General features: G+C 38.5%; 1 long non-coding RNA gene across 1 annotated transcript; it reads right to left on the bottom strand.

Annotated features, from left to right (window-relative positions):
* Positions 1-808: 808 nt before the first annotated feature.
* LOC145796575 (uncharacterized) lies at positions 809-1,500 on the bottom strand. Its single transcript, XR_014337060.1, has 2 exons — positions 1,462-1,500; positions 809-1,184 (listed from the first exon to the last, which is right to left on the bottom strand). It is a non-coding gene; the product is annotated as an uncharacterized LOC145796575 (long non-coding RNA).
* Positions 1,501-6,712: the final 5,212 nt, after the last annotated feature.

Genomic DNA, 6,712 nt, shown 5'->3' with positions numbered 1-6,712 from the left:
AATATTTTGAGGGAGGATAATTGTTAGGTTTAAAACATTAGAGGATAAATTATAAGTGGTCGATAGTTTGAAGGGATTTAATATAATTTGCCTTTTTAAAAAATTTATATGATTATCACGTTGTTGTTGCTGTTTTTTTCTCTTTTTTTTTTGTAATTTTTTTGGCAGTTAAAATTATTTTAATTAATAAAAACCAAGTTAAAACACCGCCTTAGTTTTCCGCAGAGCATCAAATAATTTTGGAACATCACTACAACCCAAAACACTTTTAGCGACCTGTTTTTTAGTCACCAAAAGTGTTATTTTGGTTGCTGAAAGTATCCGCGACATGAACAAAATTGGTCGCTGAAGCCCTGTCACTAAGTGCTTCGGTGACCAAATCAATTTTGGTTGCCTTTATAAATAAATTGGCGACCAAATATTTCTGTCGCCAAAAGACTAAAATTTCATCGCCATAAATTAACATTTAGTCACCAAAAGTAGCCTTCAGCTGATGACATGTTAAGTTTCAGCGACATATAAATGCGTCGCTAAAAATATCTTTCAGTGACTAAAAGAATTAGTTATTGAATGTTAAAACTTTTGGCGACCAATCAAGTTTTGGGTCGCTAAAAAAATTGACACACACTTTCAGCAACATAAATAAAATGTCACCAAAAGTAAATTTACAACTAAAAAAATCTGTCACCAAAAATTCATTATTTATAATTTTTTTTAACAATTTCCCTGTTCAATACATAATTCATAAACCTATAAACATAAGCAAAATATAATTCAAATTAACACACTTGTGCAAAGCATCCAAAAATAAACTTAATTCAAAAGTAGTACCATATTAAATATAAACAACATATCAAATCCAAAACATCCAATTTAAGTACAAATCTCTTACAATCCCAAACTTGAAACATGTAATGCCCAAAAACCTTCTAAGCTTGCAAATTCATAACAAAAACCTATGACAAAATATATCCAAAAATTTAAAATGTAATCCTTTGATGCTCCCTGAACTATATTTCATCCATTGCCAATCTGTCAAACATGCGAAAAAAACTTCAAACATGTAATTCCAAAAAACCTTCCAAGCTTGCAAATTCATAATAAAAACCTATGACAAAATATATCCAAAAATTCAAAATGTAATCCTTTGATGCTCCCCGAACTATATTCCATCCATTGCCAATCTGTCAAACATATGGAAAAAAAAAATTATAATGTTAAAATGTTCAATTCAACAATAAGAGAGAAGAAACAATCACTAGCAATGGTGGTGGTAAATTAATTAGACCAACAAAAAATGTGTTAATGCTGACACCAACGACCAATCAGCAGCAATGCTAACTGATGAGTCCAACACAAATTTTGCTTAGCAACTTGAATTATCAAAATAACTCCAGCAAAATTGATAAACTTTGTAATTTATAGAATCCAACAAATAACATCCAATGTCACAATGCTTACTTGCATGTAGAATGTGTTGAAGTCATTGTAACCATCCCTGCACCAAAAAAAGGCAATCATTGTAAACATTTATGTAAATAGTGGCAATGGGTAACAATCCGGCTTATGCATATAACGGATGTTAGGCAGAAAAGATTATCTATTTTTCTATTTTGTAAGAGACACAAAAAGACATAAGAATATAAAATTTAATAAAAATTAGTGGAAAAATTATATATGATAAACAAAATACAACTTTAAATCTACAACTGTATAATTAAGGACGGCAAAGGAAATAAAATATTAGAACTCAAGAGTAGAAAAGTCATTCACAATGCAACAATCGTGGACTGTGGTGATTGTATCAGTGATAATTAAGGCAAATTGAAAATCTTAGAAAACACTTAAGAGATTCTGAGTTGAATGAATTCATGTGAAAGGAATTGTCAATATGTTCCATAGGCTTCATAGATGATGTCAAAAACATCTTAAATGCCATTAGATAATGGCAGTCCACATAAAGACAACAGTTGCTCGCTTACAGCAAAATCAAAACTGCATAAATGAGCTAGAGCTCAGTTTAAGGCCACTGAAGCCAGAAAATGCAAAGCACTACTATAGAGTGGCAACAACAGGACTTCCACGCTCAAGATCACTTCATGAGAGGAAGTGGAAATGACAGAGGTAAAGCTGTGCGATAATAGTTCTTAGTTACAAAGAAGTAAAGATTGAGGCAAAGATGACTCAAATTCAACTTAACTTTGATGAATTATAGAGACAAAACTACTTCATGTGAGCAACATCTTAGCTAGACTAGAAATTTATAATTAATGATGCAGAAAGGACTTCTTTGCATGAAGTTACAGGAATCATAATCTTAATCAAGATAGGGTTGAAATGATCACCATTGAGAACTAAAAGTGGACATGGTGCATAAAACAAAACCGAAACCAGAGTAATAGGAAGTATATTTATGATAACTATTTACCTATACATGGCCTTCTTTAGCCAATGATTAAAGAAGGTTAGAATTTGGACAAAAAATACCCCGGTCGCTTTCCTTTGTCGACTACAATGAGGGCAATATTGTAACTCTAAAACCTCATCTTTTTTCCCCCTACATACCAGATCTGCAACCCACTGTTTTATCATCACTTCCAGCAAAAAGCCCCCTATTGTAATTCCTTGTCCGTCATTGTCCATGCTTTTAAGCTTTGGACCATTAGAATTTCTGGTAGAGTTTTGATTTGTGTAAGTAGTGGCATGACAAGTGGACGTATGGAGTCTTGACAAGAGCAAAAAGATGGTTAGGTTGGACAATAGATAAGAACCCTATAATTTACCAAGTCTGAGGCAAGAGAGGGGTTCCTTTTGGAAGAATCATGAACATATGGTGGCTGCCCCTTTCCTTCTCTCTCTCGGCTCCACCCTCACAGCTTCTCTTCTTTTCCTTTCACCCTCTTCTCCTCTTCTCATTGTACAGGTTGTCGTCTTCCTTCTTCACCTCTTCCCTGTTCTTGTGGCAAATGATGGTTCAATTCAAAGGCTCCTCGGCACTGTAACAAGTCCGCAGGGGACCTCGCTACAGTTCGGACTCAAAATGTCACGGTTCTAAATCTGAACCAAAGAGTCCAAATCCGGCAAATCGTTTTGAGAAAACAGATTTTGAAAGAAAGAAGTGCCAAACATGGACTGCTTTGCCAGATACAGAGCCGCCACCTAAATATTTTATTTTTGGGGAATTTAGGAAACCCTGACTCGTTGCCTAAGGCCATGTGTCCGTCATCACTAAAGTTGCCTCGGCTCGGGAACTTGGGTACGATTGGGGAAGGTCACTTCGTGAGCACCCCCACTCGCCCGATCAAAGATCGGCCTCTACTAACCATGATATCTATTTTTGAAAACATTATGCGTTCTTATTCCGGTTATTAGCCTAGATTTACTATGTGATGCGCACAGCATACAAGTATAGACTGGATCGTCTGAATTGGAACAAAACATTTCATGTTTGTTTGTTTGAAAATGGTTTGATGGTCCTACCCACGAGTAGGCTAAGACGTGGATTTGCCACCGTCAGGTGGGCTTAGAAAAACATGATTTTGCCACTATCTAGTGGGCTTAAAACACACATTTGATGAATTGTTCCAATTCAAATAACCCAACATTCACCCACAGGCATTCAGGCAGTTATGTCACATAAGCATATAGCCTCATGGTAAGCATGCTATTTATGGCAGTCACTCACACGCATGCAAGGATGCTAAAGCATAAAAACTTGCCGAGTACTCAAGCCAAAACAGAAGCTATGTTAGAAATCCATGCATGATCCTAACTATACAGAAATGCCTAATGCAACACATGCAAAAATGCAACTATAGCAGGCTCGGCTATTTTAAACATGGCATATGAAATGCTACAGCTAACATGTATTCAATTTGAAATTGAAAATACAATACAGTTAGTAAGATGCGCCGAGCCCGGTGCATGCAAAACAGATGAATGGATGCAAACATGCTATCATACTGTATGCTAATTGAAACATGCCCTAATCTAACCATCATAAGCTGGTAAATAAAAAGGAGAAAGACGTAGGGTTGGAAGACATACATCACACACACGTACACTTATTACAGTTGTGCCCTCGCTCGGAGGATCCGAATAAATAATACAGTCCCAAATAGAATAATTACAGTCCCAATAATTACAGTCCCGAATATGTACAAAAATCCTAATTAATTACCCAATTAACTAAGAAAATAATAAACTGGCATGCAAGCCAGGGACTACCTCGATTCTGCTTCAAATGATGAATGATGCATGTCTGGGTTGCCTTGCACGGAAATCCACTGTGATGCCCCAATTAGCCTCGTTTTGCAATAATTTCTTGGAAAGTGCGCCCAGCCCCGGAAGACTACTGATTCTTGATTTGCTGCAACAGAGAGCAGAAAAGGGGCATGGCAATGTATTTTCACAAATGTATGCATGCCTCGATCCTCGTGCCACCAATCACGCATCTCGATGCATGATGGCCGAGGAGTCGAATTGCACAACTCAATATGGAATAAATGCACATGAAAACACAACAAAACCTAGACTCCATCATGGATAATCCGGAGTGTCGGCGACTGGGAATTGAGACACGTTCCGTCACTCGGAGTACGAAACGCACCTCGTTTCCCGTGCTCGGGCTAGCACCTACCCCAAGCATGATGCAATATGCATGATATGCATGAAATGCAACTAAGATACAACCTATCATACACAATGCTATGAAATGGCATACACAATGCACGAGGTAACAAGGCATACACAATGCGCTAACATACAACCTAGCATACGCAATGCTATGAAATGAAATGGCATACACAATGCATAATGAACTTACACCAACATGAGTGGACATCAGCCACACTCACATAAGAGGCCATTAGATGAAAATGAGACACTCGAGATGCGTGCACACGTGCACGCAAACCGAGGACCGAACCTAAGGCACAAATACCACTCTACCAAAGCATGGAAAGGCATGGAACATGGTATGCAAACATGCAAATTTCAGCACTGAAATATGATACAAAACAGCCCCGAATCATGGCAACATGGCACCCGATGCATGAAATGAGACCCGAAATGCAAAACTAGGCATACGCAATGACCTATAGCTATACAAAGCATGCATTATTTGATCATGAAGCATGAAGAAAGATTCAAGGCAGTCCCAAAAAAATCATATTTACAGTTTTAAGCAAGGCCAAAAAATGAACACAAATAGGGCTAAACCAATATGCAAAAATGGCCCTAAATGTGAGATAAAGAAGCAAGCCATGGTTTCTGGCCTCAAACAAAAGAGGGCCCTTCAAAAATGTTGAAGAGGGACCCAAAACATGGCATTTTACAGTTAGTGACCAAGCCCAAAACAGTGCATAAGTAAGCTAAAAATACTATGCAAAATAAGGCCTAAAAAGAGGTTTAAACACAAAGAGCAAAAAGGATGCCTCAAACAGCAAAAGACCCTTAATGAAACATGGAGAAGGGGTCAAAAAAAGTCCATTTACAGTTCGGACCAGAGCCCAAAAATACAAGCATAAGGGGCTAACAAATCATGCAAAAATAAGGCCAAAAGAGGGATATAAAGGCAAGTAGCAAATGGAAGCCTCAAACAGTGATGAGTCCTTCAACAATGTTCAATAAGGGCTCAAAATAAGCCACTTTACAGTTTATGACAGAGCTCAAAACAATTTACACGTAGGCCAAAAATACTACACAAGAAATAGGCATATAAGAGAGGTAAAGAAGCAAGTGCAAAAAGGAAGCCTCAAACAGTGAGAGGCCCTTAAACAAACATGAAAAAGAGCTCAAAAAAATGATATTTTCAGTTAGGGTCGAAGCCCAAAAGTGTAAGCAAGAATGGCTAAGAAAGCATGCAAAAATGAACTCAAAAGAGGGGAAAAATGACTCACCCTTGTAGACCAATCTTTGACAACCTCTTGGCACAAGAAATGGTGCTCCTCAACTCTGGAAAGCAGCTCCAAGTAGCTGGAATGGAGGTGGTGGTGTGGTGCTAGGTGATGGTGTAGAAATGGGTGTAGGATTAAGGGTGTTTTGGTGCTTGGAGTAGAGAGAGAGAGGGATTGAATGCAAGAGGCTTGGGGGAAATTTTTGTAACCCCCCAAAACCAGCTGGGAGTGCTGGTTATATAGACAAAAAGGGTGGAAAAGAGGGGGAAAAATGGGGGGGAAAACAATTCAAGTTTCCCCCCAAAAGGCCAAACCCTCGGACATAAGGCCTAGAGAAAAACAAAATTCACTTCTAGGACACACTTGGGGAGGGGGTTATGGCCGGCTAGCTAAAAAGGGCAAAAAAGTCATTTCACCAGCTAGGTGGCCGGCCTGCTAGATTTTCTGGCCGGCTTGCTACTTTCAGGACAAAAAAATGGGCTGTCGAAAAAGAAAAGTGGCCTGTGGGTGATTTGGAAGTCCAATGGTGGCCATTCAAGTGTCCAAATTGAAGCCCCGGAAGTTATCTTTCCAATGGCACAAACCTTGCATTAAAATTCCCCCTGTGGAAAACGTTATGCCAATTTCCGTGAAACCGCGCAGATTCAGTCCCAACCGGAGTGATGCCCTACTTCAATCAACTATATCTCCCCCGTCCGGAATTGGATTTAGGAGATTCTTGAGTGCAAAATGAAGCCCCGGAAGTATTATTTCCAACGGTGGTGGCCTCATAGCTTGATTCCAAGTGTACAAATGAATAGGCCCGATTTGGCGAG

Source organism: Camellia sinensis, chromosome 8, assembly GCF_055761805.1.
Source record: "Camellia sinensis isolate YWXY chromosome 8, ASM5576180v1, whole genome shotgun sequence".
In the NCBI taxonomy this organism is placed as follows: domain Eukaryota; kingdom Viridiplantae; phylum Streptophyta; class Magnoliopsida; order Ericales; family Theaceae; genus Camellia; species Camellia sinensis.
The sequence above is the reverse complement of the archived record's forward strand: the minus strand, read 5'-3'. Positions and strand labels throughout refer to the sequence as shown.